Source organism: Trachypithecus francoisi, unplaced genomic scaffold (genome assembly GCF_009764315.1).
Source record: "Trachypithecus francoisi isolate TF-2019V2 unplaced genomic scaffold, Tfra_2.0 Lachesis_group17, whole genome shotgun sequence".
In the NCBI taxonomy this organism is placed as follows: domain Eukaryota; kingdom Metazoa; phylum Chordata; class Mammalia; order Primates; family Cercopithecidae; genus Trachypithecus; species Trachypithecus francoisi.
This window is the reverse complement of record NW_022681462.1, coordinates 106,348,067-106,372,918: the sequence shown is the minus strand read 5'-3', so window position 1 is coordinate 106,372,918 and position 24,852 is coordinate 106,348,067. Positions and strand designations below refer to the sequence as shown.

The following is a 24,852-nucleotide window of genomic DNA, read 5'->3' as shown; positions in this document are numbered from 1 at the left end:
AAATGAATCATAACACTCAATGACAAGTACTGTAGGTCACATTGTGTGAGCAGCAATGCTGCTGTGGGGGAAACAAGCCTAGATTTATGGGTGACAGTGAGGAGAGACTGCAGTTGTAGACTTTACACAGCACCTCTAGCTACTGGGGTTTGGAAAGGGGACCTGTGGAAAGGAGAACCAAGTCACCTGTGTCATGCTCCTCATGTTCCCTTGGCCACCCCTCCCCATTCTGTTCCACTTATGTTTGGTACCAGACTGCTCACCTCCCTTCCCAGTGTCTCTATCTTTGGCTTCTGATGAAGTTGTTTCCTTTCCTTAGTGACTGAGAAACAGAACCACAATTTATTCTCTATCTCTCCCTTTCTCTTTCACCTGCATGCACTTCTATGGCCCAGAGCAGTGGCTCATGACTGTAATCCCAGCCCTTTGGGAGGCCGAGGCAGGTAGATTGCTCGAGCTCAGGAGTTCAAGACCAGCCTGGGCAACATGGTGAAACCCCATCTCTACAAAAAAAAATTCAAAAATTAGCCAGGTGGGGTGACATGCACCTGCAGTCCCAGCTACTCTGGAGGCTGAGGTGGGAGGATTACCTGAACCCGGGAGGAAGAGCTTGCAGTGAGCTGTGATTGCACCATGGCACTTCAGCCTGGGTGACAGAGTGAGAAAAAAAAGAATATAACACTTCTGAGGTTTACTAAGTATTTTCATCACTAGTAGCTTTTTTGATAGTTTCATTCTATGCTTTCTACCCCATTCCCATTCTTCTTATGTTTGGATCCCACGGAGATAGAGACAAACTCCGCATGAGGCTAACCAAGGACAGAGGAGAACATATTCATTGCTGCATCAAGGACATTTCACTCAAAAGTGGTGGTAGAAGACTATTGTAGGCTGGGGTGTGGAGAAATAGGAAGAAAGGGGGCTTCTGGCCAGAAGCAAGCAGAGAGGAAGAACAGCAGACTGTCACAGAGAGAGAGGAATATGTCTTTGGCTACTTGGTGAATTAGCTGGTGGTTGAGTGGCTATTGTTTGAAGAATGAGTGAAGCAGAGGATTCACAGATTGCCAGTGTCCTGGGCAGAGGAAAAGAAGAAGAGAATGAAAATAGCAATGAACTTAGAGCTGAAGAAATTACAATTTGTGTTCCTTTCAGAATATATATGACTTAAGGGTATTCATACTGTGTATTCACTACCTTCAATATATCAATTAAGACAGGGTGAAAGAAGAAACTTTTTCTCCATGTCCTTGGCATAGTAACAGCATCTTTATAAAAAGCAACGCTGATAAAATTCAATACATTGCTTTCCGAAGATCTCAGCTGACACTAAAAAAAAAAAAAATTGGAAAATCAAGGGCAATCAGTGGTTTGCTGGCCCTGAAAATGTGCTGTCTCCACTACTGGTTGTCTTAACCCATGCTCAGAGGTGGGTATAGCAAAGGTTTCAGGAGTCAGTCTCTGGAGAGGGACTGGGGCTCAGTAGAGATAATGCCTGGTTAATTCAAGTGAGATCTGAAAGCAGATAACAAATCTCACATTCTGAATAGGCTTTACTTAGTTTGAAATTAGTTAAAAATACCTTTTTTTTTTAATGGAAATGATATAAGGAGGAAGACAGAACATTTCTCTTCAAAGACTCAATATAGGAAAAGACCCTACTTGATATCACACAGGAAATGGGGATGAATTCACTGCTATAGTAAAGTGCCAAGGGTGTGGCAATATAATACTATCTTGGTCTTCTCCTAAAAAAATTAAGTAAAATATGATTTATACTCTTACTTTTAGAGATATTATACATTCTGCAAGTCATGTTTAAATTTGATCTTAGTTTAGAAGCAGGAGCTCCTACTAATTCCAAAGCCATGTTGAAACCTGAATTAAATAGTTTACTTATCTCGATACACAAGTTTATAAACAACACTGGGGCCCAACCCTCACTCTAGTTTAGAGACCATTATATGTTTATTTTTCTAAGGTACCTCTCTCTGTGAAGAAGAAAGAAAAAATATTCTTATTTGGACATAGTGATTTTCATAGCAAAGGAGAAATAACTATTCTCATTATTTTCTTAAATGTTTTTAGTTGTTTTATGACAATTCTTATAGTTATTTTTGCATACCACGAGATCAAGTAACTCTTTAATCATCTTGTAAATCATTCAGTAAGAAACAAAACTCCACCAACCAGTAAACTTCTAGACTGTCATATGTTTAGATCATAGAATGAAATGATATGCATTTTCGGAAACTTTTTAAAGAGCAAACCATTAACAGTTTTCCAAGTGAAACTGCCTCCCATATGTATTTATGTATAACTCCCCCCATGTCACTCTGAATCATATACAAATCATGGGTAATAGAACAGAATGAATACTTAATTACACACTATCAAATATCATTACATAATGACCATTCAGAACACTACATCTATTTACCACACACACCGTGTTCATAGTTATACAGAAGGCCTGGTCCTTTTTCCCCATGTATCCAAATTACACTGGTTTTCAGGGCTGATCCCAGATTCCACCTGTTCACCAGTTCTATTGGCCACTGGCCCTGATAAATGGCTTGCCCTTCTGTGATTTCTTTTTTTAAAATTTAATTTAAGTTCTGGCATACCTGTACAGGAGGTGCAGATTTGTTACGTAGGTAAACATGTGCCGTGATGGTTTGTTGCACCTATCAACCCATCACCTAAGTATTAAGCTCCACACGTAGTAGCTGTTTATCACAATGTTCTCCCTCCCCCAAGACAATCCTAAGCAAAAAGAACAAAGCTGGAGGTATCATACTACCCAACTTCAAACTATATTATAAGGCTACAATAATGAAAACAGCATGGTACTAGTACAAAAAAAGACACATAGAACAATGGAACAGAATAGAGATCTCAGAAATAAGACTGCACATCTATAACTATCTGATCTTCAACAAACCTGACAAAAACAAGCAATGGAGAAAGGATTCCCTATTTAGTAAATGGTGCTAGGAAAACTGGCTAGCCATATGCAGAAAATTGAAACTGGACCCCTTCCTTAAATCTTATTCAAAAATTGACTCAATATGGATTAAAGACTTGAATGTAAAGCTTCTTTGTGCTTTCTATCTCAGGGACACTTCAGAAACTCATGTGGGGAACTCCAGAGGGCACAGCACATTTCTGTTAGTGTGTCAATTGTCCCTGAAAACTTTTGTGGAGATGGTTGACATTATAACGTTTTCTCCGGTTATGTCTTGGGTCCTCAGCTGGATTTTCAGTTCTTAAGGGCAAGGACTATGCCTTACACTGGCTTAAGATTTGCACTTACAGACATTCAGTATGTAAGTGTTTGGTTTATTGAAAATCATTGTTGGCAGTCAAAGTAAGCATTAAATTGAGGATGTAGAAAATCATCAATATATTCTCTGTCTATGAAAAGTTTGCATTGGGGGTTTGGTTTCTTAAACAGTATATATCCTAGATAACCTGAATTCTTTAATAAATATGTTTACTTATTTTATGATTATGAAGATAATAGTAGTACCTACAGCAATCTTGTAGATTTTTGTGGGCTTTGGCTGATATAACCCATGAGGAAAGCACTCAATTTACTGTACATACTAAATATTAGCCATTGTTATTATTGCTTTCAGGGTGCCTTCCTGATAGTCTGTTTTTATTAGCTTCTTAATATAATTTATCAACAGTTTGAATTTGTATACAAGAGAGTATTTGTCCTTGGCACTTAACTTTACTCATTTTATGATCTTCCAAAGATGTGAGTCTTCTAGTTGATCTATGTTTACAACATCTCACTCTAAGTAAGAATTGGAAATAGCCAAATTGTATGTCTGAAGCATATTTCTATTGCCTGTAAATTTTTTACTGTTTTTAATTTCAAATGGATAAAAATGTTTCTGCCTTTGTTTTCTTTCCAGCCCTATTCATTCTACACAGTTACCTTCCTTTTGTTACACCTCTCCATTTATTTTCATATGAGAAGCATTTCCCAATACTTAGAGAAAAGTTCCACATGTAGAGATTCGCACTTTTGAAATAGTGGATTGCTTTGTTAAATAAAACATGTCTGTGTTCGAATTTTCCCAATGGAGCCTCCTTGGTAATAGTGACCTGGAAAGGCTCCTTTAACTCAGGTCAGGAGTCTGAGATTCAGGTGTGGAGAGAGACAACTGCCCAACCTCGACCTGAGCTTGATTTCTCAGACTCCTTTCCTTTTCCCACTGTGGGCCTGATGTTCTTCTCTATGTCGCTGGGATATTTTGGGGACAATATTCAGGCCCACTCTTTTGAGTTGGTGAGAACATGCCATCGGCTACCATGGTAAAAACCTAGTGTTTATTTGTACCCACGAGTTCTTGCTTGTCATTTTGGGTGCCTTCTGCTCTAGGAGACCAGAAGTAGGACATGGATTGTATAATAGATTTTAGCTGCTAAAAACGCATTCCTGCTTAACCTGTGCATACCCTAAATACTGCTTTTAAAAAGAAAGGTAATACATAAAGTTGATGGGGCTATTTCCTTAAGTATTATGTCAAGTCATATTAATGACATATATCTCCCTGGTTTACATCATGAGAAGTTAGGAAGACTCATGTAGTCACCAGAGTGGCTTGAGAGAAACCAAGTAGTAACTGCAGAGCTGCCATGGCATGTACGCTTCTGTGAATTGTCAGGGCAACCCACCACCTACAGCTGGCATTATTTGTGTAAAGTAAGATAAAATTCTGGTTACAAAATGTACAAAATTAATAGAGAAAATAAGGTAAAGTTAGGTTTCAGTTACATGTCTGAGTGCCACATGGTCCAGTGATTTTTCTTTTCTTTCTTTCTTTCTGTTTTTTTTTTTTTTTTTTCTTTTTCGAGACAGAGTCTCACTCTGTCACCCAGGATGGAGTGCAGTGGTGCAATCTTGGCTCACTGCAACCTCCGCCTCCCGGGTTCCAGCGATTCTCCTGCCTCAGCCTCCTGAGTAGATGGGACTACAGGTGTCCATCACCATGCCCAGCCAATTTTATTTTTATTTTTTATTTTTATTTTTGTATTTTTAGTAGAGATGAAATTTCACTGTGTTAGCCAGGATGGCCTCGATCTCCCGATCTTGTGATCCGCCCATCTCGGCCTCCCAAAGTCCTGGGGTTACAGGCATGAGCCACCTCGCCCGGCTGGTCCAGTGATTTTTCTAGATGACCAAGAAGCATTTGATGAGATTAATTTCTTGTCAACGTGCCTGACCTTGGTAGTCCCAGATTAGACTCATCCATCAAGCAATAGCACCTACTCTAAATACTGCAGGTTTCTGGTGTTGGGTTTGTATTTGCACTTCTCTGCAAAGTGGTGATAAACAAGAGGCCCGTTGGTGTGGCCCTGCTGATAGCATGATGCCCACTGTTACATAGGAATGCCTTTGAAATTGCTGTCCTTGTGAGGATGCCAAACACGCAGTCATCAAGAGAGTTTAAGGCTCTCACTTTAAACAAGGGTCCTTAGAGGCAGAAAGCTGCCGTCATTTGTTTCAAGTCATCTCTGAATTCTATGGAGAGCTGACCTAGGAGGAGACTCTTCCCAACGCAGGGGCTCCTTCACAGGGACTTGACGTCACTGTCTAGGTTGACTATGGGTGGAAAATCTCACTTAGAAAATTTTAAAAAGACAAAAAATAAAAATGAAAAAATGTTTGATATTAGGTAAAAATATCCTCCTGGAAAGTAACGGAAAAATGAAGCTACCCTGTGTTGTGGGTCATTGTTCATATTTTGGAGAATTAGTCAGAAACTTATAACACATGTGCAACCTAGCCGATATAACCAAACCAGGCAGAGTAAAGTCTTTCTGACTCTTGGAAGAGACCAAAATAATCAATCAAGGGATTTTGTAATTATCCTCCTGGCCGTGCCCTTAGTTAAAAACTCTAGGAGCAGGAGCCAAGAGGGGCGCTAATGCAAGCCAAACAATTGGAGACCATGGTGTTGTAAGGCCCGAGCCACATGCTCCCCAGTCATAGCAGGAAGGGAAAGAGATCTTGTTGGAGGAAGGATGAGATGTATGAAAATCGTTTACTGATTTTTTATTGAAAGAGGCCATTTTTGCAATGCTGACTGCCCAATCAGCAAGCCTCACACTTCAGTTATGCCTTTGAGGCTAAAACACATGATTCAATTTGCATATGTTGGATTTTGAAACTGTGAAGCATGAAATGTACTCTATCATTGACTCTACTACTCCTTACACAACTTCTGCATCTAATCCTTGGAATGTTGATATTTAATATTTGGAATATTTATCATAGGCTTAGTGTGTTTTCTAACTAATTCCACATTTAATATACATACATTGAAATGTTAGGTAATAAAAATGAGATGTTACCTGTTGTCTCACAAAACTGCCTTTCCACTTTTACTAACCCCTAGGATCAGATACTGTTTTGATCATTAACTTTAAAACTAGATGAACAGGTGGCTTTGCCCATTTGTAAACAGGTGTGTTAACTTGTCCCTGGAGAACAGATACCTCATTTCTTGGCTGGCACTATGGGTGTGGGTCTCTAAGGGAAAAGGATTGTTTTTGAGCTAATATAATCCCAGTAACAGCATATTAGCTAAAAAAAAAAAACACTTGGGCAGCAAAACTACCTCCATTCTTGTTCTCAGGACTATGAAAAGAATTGTGAAATGTCTTGGAAGATTCAGAAATTCAGTGGAAAATTTCACATGTTAATTCAGTACCTAATGTGCCACATTAAACAAAGGACAAGTAAGAGATTGATCTGAAATGTATCTGAGCAGATTATTAAGATTTTATTTCCTATTATATACAAGAGCCTAGCATCAACCAACCCTTCTCACTTTATATAATCGCAGAATTCCATTTTTAAGCAAAGACATGTGGCTTTTTGATGCTTGAGCTACTTAAATTTCCATACTCTGAGAGAATATAAAATGCGAATTCTAACCCAACTTGTCTTTTACAGGGTATAACGGCAAAATTCTTAATTCTAAGTAGGCAGGTATGTGCAATCAGGTCTGACTCAAGGGAAATGTGGCCAATAGTCATTGGAATTGTCTGAAATACATGACCAGTTTCTAATTTGAATTCTCCTCTCCTCCTTGTTTTGATGTTTCTGCAGCCAATGATGAGCCGGTGGATAACCAGGTTGGCCACCCCTTTCAGCTGTCTGCACTGTGACAGGACTGCTTATGTCACAGAGAAGGCAGAGACAAGTGAATGTGACACAGGGGATCTTCCTGTTTGCTTGGAAGGTTGGCCCTCAGTCAATAACCTAGGGCTTCACCATGCCAAATCCAAAATGTTCTGTTGTTGATCTCTGGTATCAACAGCTCAGAAACTGCAAAACAGACCCCCGACAGTTACCAACACCCTCCTCCAAAGAACTTTCTGTTTACTGTTTGGTGTTTTCTCAGGTAAGCGAAGGCTTGCTGCGATTGTAACTCTGCATAAAGGAAGGGGACAGGGAACGTGTACTTAGAAACCATGATGGATGAGGGCTGACTATCCAGAACCTTCAACAATGTGTAACTCTTGATTCTGTAAGAAGTCAGTACACTGAAATCATACGTGCCGTCGAATAGAGAATATGGTGATTCAATGTCATGCTGTTGAGTGATGAGTTTTGGAATGGTCACCTGGATTCCTGAAGTACTGATTACCCAGGAAAGGGGCCTGAAAGTTCACCCAACTCTTCTTCTTAAGTCATAAGAATGCTTTAATCTATTTCAAAATGCATTCAAGAAAAGTAAACCTAGAAGTATTTATGATTACCCTTTATCAGAAATATGCATATGTATACACACACACACACACACACACACACACACCTACACACATTACCTGACTTTTGTGGGGCAGAAATTTGTTACTCAGTTCTATCTCATTTGGCTCTGCACATAGTAGGTGCTCAATATATGCACATTGTATTAATTACTCAGTTACGGTGCTAAGAGGGAAGGGAGGTCCTGACCTTAAGGAGTCTCGCCTTTTGTCTTCAGCAATGACTTTGATATTTTCTTTCTAGAAGAGGACAGTGAGGAGAGCCCCTGCCTGCCCACCATTGTTGCTAACTCCAGCTGGTCTGTCACTGAAAACTTTAAAATGCAGAATCTAAAACTAATTAATATATGTGCAAGTAGGTTTGGAGGGAAGGAGAACAAAAGGGAGAACTGCTACCCCTGTGGCTGAAAAGTCCCACTGGGGTGCAGACATAGTCCCCTGATCTTGAGCACTGAGCGTCTTCCCAGAGTGACGCGTAACAGCCCCAGAGCCTCTGCCCTGGGCATGAGGGTCTTGGTGTTGGCAGCATGTCAAACCTCATCCGTGGCTGCCTTTTCCCTGCTTTCTTTAGTATGCTTGGTCTTGGGAACGTGCTCACACAATAAGAGGGTGAGAGGGATGGACAGGGTTAAATTCATAACGTGGTGCTCATTCACACCATATTAGCCACAGGACACTACAATTAGGCATAAAATTTTATTTCTGTGAAATATACTCTAAGTCCTAAAAAAAAAAGAAAACCAGCAAAGAAAGGAATTTCCCTTGGGGGGTGGGGGAAACAACCAAAAGCCAAACCAGACACTCTTGAAGGCAAACAGCACAGCAGCATTAGAACAACTACCATCATTGACACCAACCTACAGGACACGAGGCCAAAAACAGGTTTCAATCCAGAAAATACAAGTCATTATGTCTTATCCTATTGATCACTGAAAAATCAGAACCACGGAATAATACACCGAGTTTCTAAATTTCCCAGTTATTTCCAAGTACGAGTGGTCTCTGTCTCATGAAGGAAGTCGGTAAGTCTATCTGCAGGAAAACCTGGTTCAGATGAAGCCACAATCAGCTGCCATTAGCACGGACAGCAGCAGTTTCATTCTTGCCATCCCTTATAATCATTTCCCCTCATTCCTGCAACTGGTGATGAGCAACGCTTTCCGCGACCCAGACAACAAACAGCTGGATGGATGCCAGGAGACCATACATCCGTGGTCTACCATGCCCTTTTTAATCAACTTCCTAATTAAAAAATGCCATGCTGGCATGAGGTATGAAGGGAGTAGGCTTGGAATATATTTTACAAAATAGCATCCCCTAATCCTGGGGTTGTTGAAAATCTGTGTCCTTACAGATGTTGATGAGTTTTTCTGGTGCAGAGATAGAATCAATTTGCTTGTGCCTGGCCCTCAAGACGTATTAAATTTATCCTGGAGGAAACTGGATTCTGAAAAGCTCTTGCCCAGATACATTAGGGCAGGTGGGAGTTTCAGAGAAGCACAGGGTCCACCGGCAGATGCAGCACTGATTTCCGAATGTTCACAATCTACCAGACAGCTCCAGAGCAGACTCGGTTTGATGGCTCTCTATGGGGTGCCCTGCAGACTCGATTATTTCTACAACCAGTCTGGCTAGCATTGTTTCATGGCGACAAAGCTCTGTGCTTTCAGCTTCTGTTCAGATGGCACAGGCTGGTGGAATACGTGCACCAGGGAGGGGAGGTTGGGCCAAATTTAAAGTCAGCCTCTAAGAATGGTCCATTGCTTTTAGGGTTCAGTGGTGTGGTAGCCCCTAGAATCAAGAGGTGATGCTGACTTTTGAAAAACCTTTCTGTTGAGGGCCATTAAAACACACTATGCATTTAGGTTGAGATAACGGCATGAAGGCACCACTCAGAACAGTGTTTGAGCTAGAAATCCTATAATGAAAATCTTTGTCAATGTACTAAAAAAAAAAGACCCCCATAAATTATTAATTCATGAGTTGTTTGATTTAGAGTCCTAAACCTGACATTCCACACTTGAAAATTTCTCAAGCAAATGCCCAATATCCTTGAGGTAATTTTCTTTGAAGCAATTGGAGTGTTCTATGTAAACAGTCAGACTTCAGTAAAAAGCAGTCAGTATGCAATATTGAGTCCTAAAGTTCTTTCAACTATATTAATGAGTGCACAAACACATCTAAAGCAGGCTTACATGGCACACATACTAACCCTATGGCTCAAATATTGTCAGCTTGCACACATTTTCACACTGGCATTTTAAAAATACACACATGTACGCACTCACAAAACCACAGAAGAGAGGAATTATAGTACCCCTAAGAGTGCAAAAATACACAACAGTACTGAATTTTAAAGGGAATACAGTCAAATAACCTTTTTAATAAAAAATATTTACCTTTTTTTTTTTTTTTCATTCACAGTCAATGGAAACCCCACCAAAGCAATGCCCTCTGTGGCTTCGGTGAGCAGAGCAGGCCCACTGAGACAGTAGACGCCCCACACTGACCAGCATTGCCTACACAGGGCATTTAAGTAAAGGAGGGCTTCATCTTTGGACTAACACCTTGGAATCACATCAATTGATTAAAAATTTTGCCATGAAAGGCTGCTTTTCTTTCCAAAGTTGACACTCAACCTTAGAGTCCAACTAGACAGGGAAAAATTCCCTTAGAAATCACCTTTTCAGACAGGTGCACATCAGCCTGTTTCCAGTCCTGGGACCTTTCAGTGTCTTTGCCCGTGAGCCTGCTCCACGGCCTGAGAACAAACGTGACAGAGAGTGACACATGGGGCTCCGTGGAGTGGAGACTAATATGACACAATTTTGACCCTAAGAGAAAAACAAAACAAACAAAAACAGCTGGGCTCCACCTTTGAAGGCAGCCAGGCACAAAGAGCATCGGAGAAGGGGCTTTCAGGGATCGCCGCATAGAAATGCACAAGGTGAGGTTAAAAAGTAAATGCTGATATTTTGCCCCAAGAAAGTTATAAACCACCATCATAAAGCTAAAAGCAGATACATTAATCATATAAAGCTTGGCTCAACTCTAAAATGAAATGTAGCCATGAGAAAACAATGGAACTATGACTTTATGACTTTTCTCTAGGTAAGATTTCATGAATCTGCTTGAAAACAATTTGATATTTAAAACTGCTTGAGTTACATTTTTAAAAACTCAATTTTTTCCTCATTCTAGTTTACCAGCAAATTTAAAAATGAAATAGAAAAAGAAATGTGTCTGTGTGTATAAACACACACATATTGAAAAAACAATAGATAATTTACTTATTATGCAGAAAAAGCTCAATGTGAGTACTAAGAAACTTGCAGGATGAGAAGGAAAATGATGAAAACCAAGTTTCAGCAGCTTCACATGAAGGGTTAATATGTTTTTCAATACCTTGTGTTTGAGGTTTAGATTCGTTAAAGGTGGTTTCCTTACTGTTTGAAAAGGTATATTTTTTTAAACAAAATATTTTCCCCTCCCCCCAAAAGTTGTATTTTCTGTCAAATATTCACTGTTATTGTTTAAAGCAAACAGCTAAAGTAAAGCAACTCTTTAGAAAAAAGAAAAAAAAGCTTAAAATAAAAGCAAAATAAGATCAAGTGATCTAAAATATTCAGGAATCTATAAAAAGACAGTTAAAGAATAACAATTTCTACTTGAGTTCTACCTAAAAAGCAGGTGAAATAATTAGGTCAGTTAAAAGGAAAAACCTTGCCTTTTAGGGAGAATCGGAATTATTAAAACAGGATAGAACTATTTATCTGTGAATTCCCCCAGATGGAAGCATATTTAACTAAATATTAAAATACCCATATTGCAGTAGTACAGTCACAGAATTATATAAGAAATGTGTCACTGATGACAATAGAAAATTAGGATTCCAGCAGGCTCTTTATTCTTACTTCTCAACTCAGAAGACTGATTTGCAAAAATGATCTCCATTTTTCTGAAAAGAACTGAGAGTATCACTGTGTGCTAATTTCTACATTTCCTAGTTGTAGATTCTACAGATCAATAGAAACTTCAGTTCAATTTTCACAATCTCCAGTAAGTTGCTGGTTAAATTAGCTAAAATCATCTTCCAGCTAGGAAAAATACATACTAGTCAAAACTAATTATGTCTGGGCTTTAATTGAAACAACATTTGCTAATTTTGCTGGTCTCGATGCACGGTTTCAGAAAATATTAATTAAACACATTGAATAATGGCTGCTGTAAGTTTCTAAAAACAATCATCTCTAAACAGTTAATTTCCACTTCAGACACATGCACACGAAGACGGATGAAGCCGCTACCCCAAACCAGCAGCAAATGACTATTCTTTTGTTACTGACCATCAGGAGTTGAACTTTGCTCCACTTTGGGAAGCGGAACAAACGCTCTGGAGAAGACAGGGAGCACAGGACATATTTACCTGGAGGGGATATCAAAGAGCAGCCTCAAGACTTGCAAAACAAAGTCGTCCCAATGAATTATCTGTGCCTGCAGCCGCACTTGGCACCTTCGGCTAAGCCAGTGTCTGACAAGCAGTTGTTCCCACGGCAGCCACCCCTGCCTTCCATCTTAGGGACTCACCCAGAAAATTCTCCAACCTGCTCCACGACTACAAAACTCTTCTAATGCTTTTGAACGCCCACCATTTGTTCTCCATTCATCCAATCAACTTTCCACTGCACATCTTCTCTCTACCGGCGCCCAGGCAAGGGGCCACTTCTCATCTGTATGCTAATTATTTTGCCACATGGACAAAAGTAATAATGCTTTCAGACAGGAAACTAACAGGCCTGAAGTCGAAGATGGAAATTAATAAGTTGACACCACTAAGCGACAGGGAAGACGGGCATGCGTACAGCGCTCTGCCGGGCGGGTGAAGCGCGGCCTCCATCAAAAGGCAGCAGACAGGCAGCGCGGGGCTGCGAGTCCCGCCTGTGCTGCGTGCACCAGGCTCAGGCTCCCTCAGAGACCACATCGCTGCAGCAGAAGAGCCTCGGAAGCATCCTGCTGACTTACCCTGTCTCAGGCTGCCTCCTTGAAGCAACACAAAACATATCCACGTCCCCAAATCCTAAGGTGGGAGGGAACTTCACTGCTGAGCTAGATATTTTTCAAACTACAGCTGTGGATTAAACCAGTAATTTCTAACCTTCCTGTGGATCAACCTTGCAACACAGGCAGACACGAGTGGAGATGTGTGCTGTATGCTGCTTGCCTTGTACCCACAGGCCCCTAAATCTCTAGAGCAGAATGTGTATCATGAGCAGTGCTGTATTTAATGTAATAGATGAGAACTGTAAATACCGAGTCAGGCTGTTAGCAGCTACCAGCTAGGCAGTATATCTAAAAATATCTCCCCTATCATTGATGTTATGGTAAATTCATGCTGTGGCCAAAGAAACCTCACAAAAGTAAGCTGAACCTACAGTATTTTAAATGGCATTACTGGTTAACATCCAAGCAAAACAAAAAGAGGTTCTAAAACCTGTCACTTCTTAAAATAAAAGAATGGTGACACAAGAGTTAACTCTAACTGATTCCTAAAATCTTTTTTGGGTTGCCAACCACACTATATTATTCTGTTTCAGTATGAGCTTCTTGTATCATTCTCTTTTAAAACAAAAGACACAAAACTTCTTGTCTAAGAAAGTTAAAACATTTTTCACCTTTTAGCATTGTTTGAAGAAAAAAATATAGACAAAGTTTTCTTTGAAAAGACAAGACCTTACAAGGTTTTTAAAATAACTAAGGGAACATAGATACCTGATGTTCATTAGCATTTTTTCTGGCTTAAAAAAGTGCTGATTTTATAAATGGCTTCTTGAATTAAGTCATAGATGTTTTACTCTGGTGGTGACTATACCGTTTCACTCTCTGCAAACCTCTCTCCTATAACACTCACCGTTATGAAAGGCTACATTAAATCATAAAGGCTACTTTAGCACCTCCCACCCTCGCCCCTAGAAACTAGCCTTGAATACACAGACTCATGTTTAACAACAACTCCAGGCAGCATGCAGACATATCGGTGCCCACAATGGCATTACACTGAAGGAGAAGCTCTTTTGAGAGAGGGTCCATTGTTGGCGTGTTCACATGCCAAACCAAGAGACTTTAGGAAGTGTTGTGTATGCAATCAAATGAGAGCTGGAGATAGGCAGGCAGGTGGAGAAACAACTATTTTTGAAGTACTTAAGAGAAGAACCGGGAACTGCAACCACCAGGCAAAAAATTTAAAAAAATAAATAAATAAATAAAAATCCTATGTAACCTTTACAATAAAAGGAAAGAAGTACCTTTTTGTGGAAGAGCTGGTGGCCATCAAGCCAAATCCTGTTCCGCAGTCTGCTTCTCACCCACGCAGGGCTCTGTCTGCCGTGGAGAGACCATCGCACGTGCTGGTCACAGTTCCCTCTGTGTTTCCATTCCATTCACCCCTACCCTCTGGCGCCCGCACTTCACCAGCCCACTATCCACAGTGAGTGAGAGTCGAGAGCAGAACAGCACGAGGGAGCAGCCACTGCAGGCTTTCCACAGAGCACAGTGCTGACTGTGGTTTCCGTGGGGAGACTGACAGAGAAGCCCCAAGTTACCAGGAACACCCTCTTCCAGCTCTCAGAGGTAATTCCTCTGAAGACCAAGCTCTTCCCTGATGTGTTGGGACCAGACTTACTGGTTACTACAGAGACTGCAATTCCCTTCCTGTTGAGCCCTGCTAGACACCACTGCAGTCTGAAAGCAAGGAAAGCTTTAAGAGAATGCCCTGTATCATTCCATCTTCTCACAACACAATACTCCTTACACTGAGACTAAAATATTCACCCCCCCAACTTTTCTGATAATCACCACGTGGGGAGCAGAGATTATTTTAAAAGAGGTACATGGTTGGAAAATTTTCCTAGCAGAATAGCCTAATACAGCAATGTTTATCAGTCTTTCTCTATCTAATAAATAAGCATTTATGCATTCTTTCTAGTTTTATAACACCTGGCTTACATTTTCTCTGCCATCTCTGATTACTTCTACAGATACCCTGAGGACTCATTATGATGTCAAAGCCAAAAACACTTCCATTGTGGAAACATGCATAGAAAAATCATTGTGTATGCTGGAACAATGCAGGTGTGAAAGAAACACAGAGAGAAGAGAGGGTGGCAAAACAGACAAACAGGGACTGAGTTAAAGAGAGAGAGGGCAGAAGAGAGAGAAAGAAAAGTGGAGAGAAAGAGAGAGAAGAGACAAGACACAAAGATATTACAAACTGAACCACATTGCATTGAAATAGCCCACTGATGGAAAAAATGGATAGCTGTTGCCTTTAAATAATCTAATATCAGAAAAAAAATCATACAACAAATTACTATAAAAGTAGAATATTTGTATTATTTCATATGAGTTATGGTCACTATAGGCAACATTTTAAGTATGGGGGTGGCATGCCAATTTAAAATATCTTTTTCATACCAGCAACCATGATATGTAGATATGACACTACCCCCAACCACACACACACAAACACAAACCTACATCTAATTTCTTCTTCAAGTTTGTGGTATCTTTTATCTTCAGTTTAGTTAGGAAGAAATGCAGATCCATGTCAGGTGTTGTGTAGAATACAGTATGATGAAACTTAGCTTAGTGAAAAATATGTTATTCACAAGTTTTTGTTCAAGTTTATCCTCAGTTACTCCTTTCTAAAGGATACTACACAACTTTTCAAATAAAAAAGAAGATATTCACAAAAGGAACTCTTAAAAACTTGAAAATAGGAAAATGCATAATGTCATTGCCATCAAATTATGCTATGGAGTAGTTTGATTATAAGAATTTAGCAAAACTGTCGATCTCTCTTTCTGAGTCTACCATTCATTTGCCTCCTGAACAGAGTTCTGGAGAGACTTCGCCTCAAGGTAGACTTCCTGGCAAAGGACAACACACATTGGAAAAACTGATTATTGATTGAAAATTATAGCCCTGGTCTAAAAGGGACACCCAGCCAAACCAAACTGTAAGTGCAGGACAGAGTGGTCATTACCAAAGAGCGTCTGACTAGTCCCTCTAATTCCACGGAGGAGATTTTTAATATAAAACATTTAAGAGTAAATAGGCCTCTAAGTTGTTTGAAGTTAAAATGTGTCCACCAAAATATATAACCAGTAAACAAAGTCTTTCAGATTATATATTATGTATTTTAAAAATAATATCTCTCCCTCAAATTAGATTGGCTTACAGGTAGAGTTGAAAATCTAGTTTATGCATGTGACTTTGAAAACATTATTCACTTGACAAAATTAATTTTTCACAGAGAAGTAATTGGCTTTTAAAAATTTTACCTGTAAAGTATTTTTAAAAGCAGTTGAACAATCAGATTATTAACTCAATATTTTTAATTTTAAGTGTAATTGTAACAAATAGAAAAACTTTACAAATCTTTGAAATTGCATAATCACTTATTTCTTTTCCCTAATCTATTAAACATTGACACAGAAAGCAGACAGAAAACATCAGACAGTGAAATAATTGGGTATATTCAAGAGTAATGGACAAAATAGAAACATTTTCAAGAGAGTAAAAATTAAATAAACAAATTAGGTGAAAAACATAACAGGGACAGTGAAAACAGCATATTGAAGAAGTCTCATTCTCTGAAACTATCCACATAGTCCTAAGGTCATGCTTTGACAGCTTTTATAACCCCAAAGAAGACTATGTACTCATATTCCTTTAGGAATTTTTGTACACCACTCATATGTAGTCACAAATTATTGGGCCTTTACCTTGATCTCAGCTTCTAACACAAATTTGTGAAATTGGCATAAGTTCTGCAGCTGGATGCAAGTCTAACTAAAGAAAAGTTGAAATTTGTGTGTCATGCATACTTTCTGCCTGTGACACCAGATAGTCCTGGTGCATCTTTTCAAAGATGAATTTTAGTAATAATTGCATGTATTTGGAGAAAATTTTACAGTTGAAAAGTAATAATGTTTATAATTTTTCAACCTACAACTATGCATATATACAAGTAATTTTTAACGTATTGATAAGTTTGAATATTTGGAAATAGAGTAAAATGTGTGTGCAATGGCAGATGGAAAGTCTTTACTAAATAAAAATCTTCAAGTATAGATATCTTTGCTGCCACCATCTTCAAAACATCCAAATATGACCATGAAGGCTTCTCCTACTTCTACCTCAACTAGCACAATCATTAAGGTGATGAAAGTGAGCCATTTTCACATTGCCAATAAACTAGGAGGAAGTCAGTCACTGCTGAATGCAATCGCTATCAGCTGCGGACAGCTCCTGGTGCTGAAAGGGAAGGCAGAGAAGCCTGCTCACAATAGCTCACTCCACCAGCCTTTGAAAAATCACAGCAAAACTGAATGAGGTGGCAAGTGCTCAGTCTGAATAGCACTGTCTACAGAACAATGGCAGCCAACTCTAAATCCTACTATAATCACATTAATGAGATTAATCAGTGAATTAGCAGCAGTCAAATGTCAGGGAGGCAAGGAAGAATCCAACCAAGATTGGTAATTAACTTTTTGGGGGTGGGGGTGGGGAGGAAGCAAAAATCAATTGTGCGACTTCATAGGTTTTTTTTAGATGTTGACAATTTTGATTCACAAATCTAAAGACTATATGTACAGATCAAAAGGCACTAACTTAATCCTTCATATTATAATATAGATCCAGATCTCATATTACTGATGCTTAAACTATAGTCCTCTGAGAAAGCTGATGTCACTTTAAATAATCTTCTTAATCTATCAGAATTTTATTGTTTTAAATTCTTTAAATGCACGATTAATGTTTAAAATAAACTTATTTCTCTGAAACTCAAGCTAAAATATAAAGAAATATGGCTGATTAAAACCAGAAGGATTATATAACAACTGTTATTGCTTATGAAAAGTGTATGATAGTATGGTAAGAGTTTTCAAAGTGCAATCAGGTAAAGTACCATCACAAAAACACATCAACAGTGGTCTATTTTGGTTAATAAAGAAAATTTATCACTCAAGTATAACTTTAAGGAGACTTTTAAGCAATTGACTTACTGCATTTGAGTTGATACAATCATACATGTTCTTTTAGGTCAATCAGAAAAAACAAACTTCCTTTTTTCTGGAATGTGTCTCTTAGTAGCATTTATAACTTACCATCAACACTTTGGATTCAAAGTTCTTGAGAGGTGAAAACTTACAGGAATGCAATGCTATTGTGTTTTTGAAAAGGAATATTGTATAAAATACTTTTCTTTTTAAAATAATTACATTTTTATCTGTATGGGAGACATGACTTTATTATTTTTAAAGCTACATGATACTTAAGAAGTTGAACAATTAGAAAGACCCTCATATGCCTGTAAGGGTGGTTTTGGGATGCTTTTGTCTATGATGTAAATTTTGTTTAGTAAAAAATATAAACATTTGAACAAAAAGACTCTTATGTAAAATATGTTTACTCTAAGTAACTTAGAAATTATTTAGCTTATATAGCTTTGATGGTACAAGAAATTGTCATGCTTAATACTAAATTCAAAATCTGTTCTCTATATTTTATATAACTAACTTTCATATAAATATTTACATATACATTTTTGCTTTATTCAGATCTATCTTAAAACTAAAGTGTACCATTTAAACTTTTAGTTTATTAATTTAGGTGTTACAAAAATACATATTTCTATTATAAATTACATTTTGTTTCATTATTATGAACTTCAAACATTTAAGTTAAATTTAAAAATCTTTGAGTTTCTCCACTTCAACAATATAAATCAACTCTCTTCTTATCATTAGGTAAATTCATCAAAAATATCTAACATTTTAATTGCCTTTGTATAAAATGATGTGCTTCATCTGTAATGTAAAGTAATCCAGTCAAGTCTCTGGGAAGTTTTTGTTTCAGTATCCTCTTATCCTCCAAGCACTATACATGCATCATGGTTTGTTTTTGTATCTTTTTCCTTAATAAACAACATCACAGTTAAGTCATGCAACCTAATACCCATTTTAGTTTAAAGACAGATTTTCTGTGGATCACAAAGCTTCCAGTCCAGGAACATTTCAGCTACCAGCCATGCTATAAAAATAACTTTAAAAAGAGCAGACAATGGAATAGCAGCCTCAGCCCTTGAGCTACGGTAAAACACATCCTGCTCACTAAGTCCCCCAAAAATTAACCTAACGAGCATCACGTACCTCACAATGACCACAACCGCTCACAAGCGAAAGACAAGTTCAATTTTGGTAACTGTGCTGGCTCAAAATACACAGACAGGGAAGAAAACCCTGTTCCACCACAAGTTTGAAAGGATGATGAGACACATGCATGCCACCGAGATGCAGAAAAGGTGGCTTTTTGTCTTCAGTGAATATTGATATCATAACCCATAGTCCAGGGAATGAAAAAATTAAAATACACCCACCAACAATGAGTAAAAAAACCAGGGGGGCTTCAAGAAGACTGCAGGGAAAAGCTCTCTCACTCTGTTTAGTGTGCAGTAGCTTAGGGAAAAAAAAATGTCGCCCGGGCAGGAATGACAAATGCAGCACGATAGGCTCGCAGGCCTCAGGGATCTGTTTGACTGCCACACACCCCCCATGCACACACTCCCACTCATCCTCTCCTAGGCTTTTTTTTTTTCCACATTTTTTTTTCACAAGCTCCAAATCCCCGGCATATGACCTTCTGTTAAATAGATAAAAAAAAAATTGCTTATCAGTCATGCAAATGAGGCTGAATTCATTTTCCACAACAGATGGCCTCATAGATAATGATGATGGAAGAGAGAAAATTGAATGTCTCTCACAAGGTGGCCATGGCAACCGAGAGCAGAATAATATCAATAATAAACTCACTGCATAATAAGGTTGTCAGTCCTACAAATCAAAGTCTCCAGCTAAATCAGGTATACCACCCCAGCTAGTTACCAGGTAAATAGTACACACACACACACACACCCACACACACACACACACACACACACTTCCACAGAGTGGCTTGAAATCTTTCATGGTCACTGTAAAATGTGTACGTGTGTGTGTGTGTGTGTGTGTGTGTGTGTGTTGGTGGCAGGAAGGGGTTGGGGGAGAGAATAGTTGGATAATGAAATGACAATGTGACTCTTTTCTTTTCTTTTCCTTTCATTATGTTTTCTGCAATAGACTCGGTTTCATGCAGGACCTTCTAACTAGCCATATTGAAATCTGGATGCGGTGCTGAAGGCTTTCTCTCCTCCCTCTGCCTCCGCGCTCTCGCTCTGATGTGCTGCATTGATGCAATAGCAGCTCGCCTCAGGCTTCCACCTTGGCTCCCAGGGGGACATCCTGCAAAATGAATCAGCAGCCATCCTGAGCAGGCTGATTAAAATGAAAATGGCAAGGCACATGTCTGGGCGGAACTGGAGCTCAGCTTTGCTGCTTGTCTGGCAAGCATGCTCAATATAGCTCTTGCTAATAATGGCTTACTGCCTTTCATTTTTTAAAAAGGTATCACCCTTTTTCCCCTTCACTGACTGGTGTTGTGTGTGTGTGTGTGTGTGTGTCTGCGCCAGAGAGTGTGCATGTATGTGTGCGTGAGTGTCGTGGGGGGAAACGAGAATGGATGGTTCTATTCTTCTAATTTTCTGCTGCTCACATGCAGACTGCCTGCCTGACATCACCATTATTTTAACGCTGAACTTACTTCCGTTTTTCTTTTGGGAGGGGGTGGGGGGCGGCTGATAAGTCTTGGGGTGGAAGGGCTAGTTTTGAAATCAAGCTGCCTAAAAGGCCCAGACAGGGTTTTTACACTCCAGATTCAATAATTTCTAACCAAATCCGAGGCAACAGACTTCGAGAGAACTCCGATGCTGTGCTTCACCGGCTCACAGTTGGACATGCTGAAACGCAGCCTATGAAGAAACCTATTTCTGTTTCAAGCATTTGCAACCAGCCTGTTACTGTATCCTAGATATTATGCAACACAAAGAATTAAAATAGAGAAAGCTACTAGCTAATAAGATACTCGAACGCAATTTAAAAAATAAATCTTGGATATTTTGTTGTTTAAAATTCTCAGGCATAGCTTCAAGATTGCCTTCAGATAAGCTTGACTTTGCAGTATCTCTGCCAAGTATTTCAGGGTTTTTCAAGGCATTCTGGAAATTAGACCATTATCACCTGTCATAAAAAATTGTTGAAAAATTAGAACGAATAATTTTTTCTAAACTCATCTTACTCTACTTCTCCTGTACACCTTATTCTATGTTATAAACAGTCTTTAAATTTTGCTAAATTGCCACTTTTGGTTTCCTTCGGTAACAGATGCTTGATTTTTGTGTAAAACTATCTATCTACTTATTTTTGTCTTTGTAATTCCTATTTCTGAGATGTGAGGTTTTTTTCTTCTGCACTCTAGCCCTGTTGCTGCAATGTGAATCAGAAATCAATAGCGCGCTGCCCTAGTGGAGACTCCACTCGGCACGCGGCAAGGCAGCTGCAGTCTCCTCTCTCTCTTTCTCTCTCTCTCTTTCACACACACACACGCACACACATTCGCACACACACACACAGAACTAATGACGTCTGTGCAGCTTTTTCAGCTGATTGGGCACCACATCGGATGTTCTGTGGAGCAAAGAATAGGAGTCATTTACAGTCGGCGGAAAAAAAATGGGAGCGTATATCCTTCTGTGTGTGAGACACTGAGCTCCCCAGGCAAGCAGCACGTGGGTAAGGACAGTTCTCCGTGTTGTGTGGTCACCGTGGGGTAAAGAGAGACTCCAAAAATGATTATAGAACTGGAACTGCAGTACAGTGGGAGTATTTGTCCATTTTGTAAAGGACAAAGCATTCCTCCAAAAAGAAAATAAGCACAATAAAATTCCCATGCAAATGTGAGTGTTTAGGTCAAATCATGACCTTCTGGGTAGTATTTAGGCATTTAAATATATATATTATATTATTACTTCAAAATCATTCCAAACGTACTTAAAAAATAAAGTTCAAATTAAATGAATATGTATGTATGTACACATATATACACACATATTCATGTAATCATTCCCTATGAGTTTATCATACTTGTGTTAATAATAAATTCGGTTTTCTTAGTTAAAATTTGCCCGCAAATACCTTATCGTACATTAAGAAGAAAGAAATCTGTAAATAATACTGTCATAATATTTTAAATCACAGATTTATACATGTATATGTGTTTCTTACACATTTGTGCATGTCTATGAAAATGCAATGTGTATTTGACATGGGGCACCTGCACACACACACACAGGCACAATATTGTTTCAACAGCTTTGGTTACCTTAAGCTGTAGGTGTAACTCACTGCAATGACAGCCTGCTGTGTTGATAAGCATAGTGTCTAATGTTTTACCCTTAAGGTAAGGCATCCCTGGACCCAATAGCAATAAAGAACACGTCTTCCCTTACCACAATGTCACTGCATTTCATTCAGCCTCATCGTGTTGACAACAACTGCCCCAGCCTGAATCTGGTTCCAGTGAAGCATTTGTAATTCCTTCCACCCATTCTCTGCATGACTTTCAGAGCTGAGATACCAGCCCTCAGATGGCTTAAGAGAAGAGGAAAAATGAATGAATCATGAAGCCACAGAGCCACAGCAGAGCAACATTGCAGTCTGCATTTTGCAGTTACATTGTAGCTCAGTTGATACAGTATGATTTCTTCAAAAATGATATCAAGTACTCTGCAGTAAGGTACCATAAAATCCTTCAGCATGTAGAAGGACTGGGGGATACTCAAATGACCATTTAGATTAAAAATCTCTCTGTAGTTTGCAATTACACCACATAACCAAAATGTTTTGCCTCTAAGTTAATCTGTCACCTGCCTCCTTAAATTATTTCTAATATATTTTATGCTTTGTGTATTAGTTTATTCCACATGTTAAAGCCTTTGTTATTAGGAAATACATATGTCATTAATTTTGTTTATTTAGGTATCTATCTGTTTATTTGTAAGAGAAAAGAAATGGGAACATATTGCCACTTCTGATGGGTATGTCCTCCAATGTAGCACAAAGAAAAAAAATCCAGATAATGTTATGTGTTGAAATACACAGAGGTTATAACCTATGATGTATTTCCAACTGTAGCATATATATTCTGATCACTTTAACAAACTATAGATTGATCTCTCATAGTATAGGAAGTGCAATCTCTCTCCTTTCTGTTCTCTGGACTCTGGTCTCAACATGAGACCAGAAAAGGAAAGGAGCCTAGATGTTTCTTCAGGGGCCATGTCGCACACCAGGTGAGGAGCCAGGAACTAGACCTTCATGGAAAGCATGATGATGACTTATATGAGTTTTGCTACAGGAAGCTCATGACCTTTTCTTCAGAATTATGTCTCCACCAGTGATAGAGAGCTGTGACATCTAGATGGAGTCTGAGATTAATTTAGGTCTGGAGCAAACAGCATAGAATTGCTATAGTTGGGTAGTAAATTGGTAAAACCTGGAATCTAGATATTACTATATCAGAGTGTACAGTATGTAAAATCAGGCACTAACATAGCCCTCCCCTACTGTATTGGGAAACAACTTTCCAATTTAGGTATATATCAGAGAAGGGGTGATTTATTAATTTACCAATGATAAAGATGGGGAACCCATTTTCATTACAGGGAATTAGCTTCAACTAATCAAAACATCTATAGAGTGACTCAGCAAATGGATAAAAGAAAGAAGGTGTAGGCGGTTCTCATTTAGAATAATGAGAAAGAAATTTAGGAGCCATATCATGAAGAAGAGCTGAGTATCAAGAAGAGTTGTGGCCAGATAGAATTTGGTTGTGTAATCTCGGTGAAATGACTGGATCAAAAAGGGTAGACCATAAATCTCAGAGCTCATGCATTATTTCTGCAGCTATCCCAGGTTGACCATTCCATTGAATATAAACCCATATTAGGGGAGTCTGGAACAGGTAGAGTTGAAAACATCTGTATTCAGATCACTTGGCCTGATTTTATAGAACTGGTTATTTGTTGGCAAAATGTATAGATATAAATATGAAATATAATTTTGAGCTCTAAAAGAGAATTGAAAATTTAAGGTGTAGGTAAGGGGTGCCCAACCCCAGTCCATGCCTCTTAGGAACTGGGTCACAGGAGGTGAATGGTGGGTAAGTGAGCACTACTGCCTGAGCTCCTTCAAATCAGTGGCAACATCAGGTTCTCGTCAGAGTGTGAACCCTCTAGTGAATTGTGTGTGTAAGGGATCTAGGTTGTGTGCTCCTTATGAAAATCTAATGCCTGATGATCTGAGGTGAAACACCTGCCTCCCACATGTTCTGTGCAAAAATTGTCTTCCACGAATGAAACATGTCCCTAGTGCCAAAAAGGTTGGGGACTGCTAGTTTAGGTGATTATAACCAGCGCAAACTAAGATAATCTATAAAGAGTATTTATCCTACTCAAAGTCCATAATTTTAAAACAATCTATGATTTTATGAAAGTAAATACCTTTCATTTCACCTGTAGTGGCCCAATAAATTCACAAATACCCATATTCCAACAAGACTTTCCACACGACCTGTACACCTTTGAGACCCAGTCTCTGAACTATTTTGCATCTGGGGTTTTTATATCACATTTTATTTGTTTATGCCATCAGGTTAGTATCTCTGCAATGATTCAAGCTACTTGAAGAAAGGGACTTATGCCTTTTAGCTTATAAGTACATAGGAATAGTGCTGGTCTAAATCAGGTTCTTTTTTTTTTTTTTTTTTTTTTTGAGACGGAGTCTCGCTCTGTCGCCCAGGCTGGAGTGCAGTGGCCGGATCTCAGCTCACTGCAAGCTCCACCTCCCGGGTTTATGCCATTCTCCTGCCTCAGCCTCCCGAGTAGCTGGGACTACAGGCGCCTGCCAACTCGCCCGGCTAGTTTTTTGTATTTTTTAGTAGAGACGGGGTTTCGCCATGTTAGCTAGGTTGGTCTCGATCTCCTGACCTCGCGATCCACCCGTCTCGGCCTCCCAAAGTGCTGGGATTACAGGCTTGAGCCACCGCGCCCAGCCCCTAAATCAGGTT

The 24,852-nt window shown here is 39.1% G+C and overlaps 1 protein-coding gene and 1 long non-coding RNA gene across 14 annotated transcripts in view; one reads left to right on the top strand and one right to left on the bottom strand.

Moving 5' to 3' along the window:
• Nucleotides 1-19,325, bottom strand: part of MYT1L (myelin transcription factor 1 like) — a 534,097-nt gene extending 514,772 nt beyond the window's left edge. For 7 of the 12 annotated variants that reach the window (XM_033176677.1, XM_033176686.1, XM_033176679.1 and 4 more), the window contains exons 1-2: nucleotides 19,005-19,325; nucleotides 14,094-14,169 (exon numbers count right to left, since the gene is read on the bottom strand). The gene's annotated coding sequence lies outside the window, so the exon portion shown is untranslated. Of the gene's footprint in view, nucleotides 1-14,093; nucleotides 14,427-19,004 lie in introns of those variants that run through there. The other 5 variants (XM_033176678.1, XM_033176689.1, XM_033176688.1 and 2 more) reach the window with 4 other exon arrangements.
• On the top strand, nucleotides 7,256-20,263 carry LOC117062799. 2 transcript variants are annotated; one of them, XR_004428596.1, is made up of 4 exons: nucleotides 7,256-7,424; nucleotides 10,216-10,738; nucleotides 15,683-15,805; nucleotides 19,971-20,263. It is a non-coding gene; the product is annotated as an uncharacterized LOC117062799 (long non-coding RNA). The 2 variants fall into 2 exon arrangements; XR_004428597.1 differs by lacking the exon at nucleotides 15,683-15,805.
• Nucleotides 20,264-24,852: the final 4,589 nt, after the last annotated feature.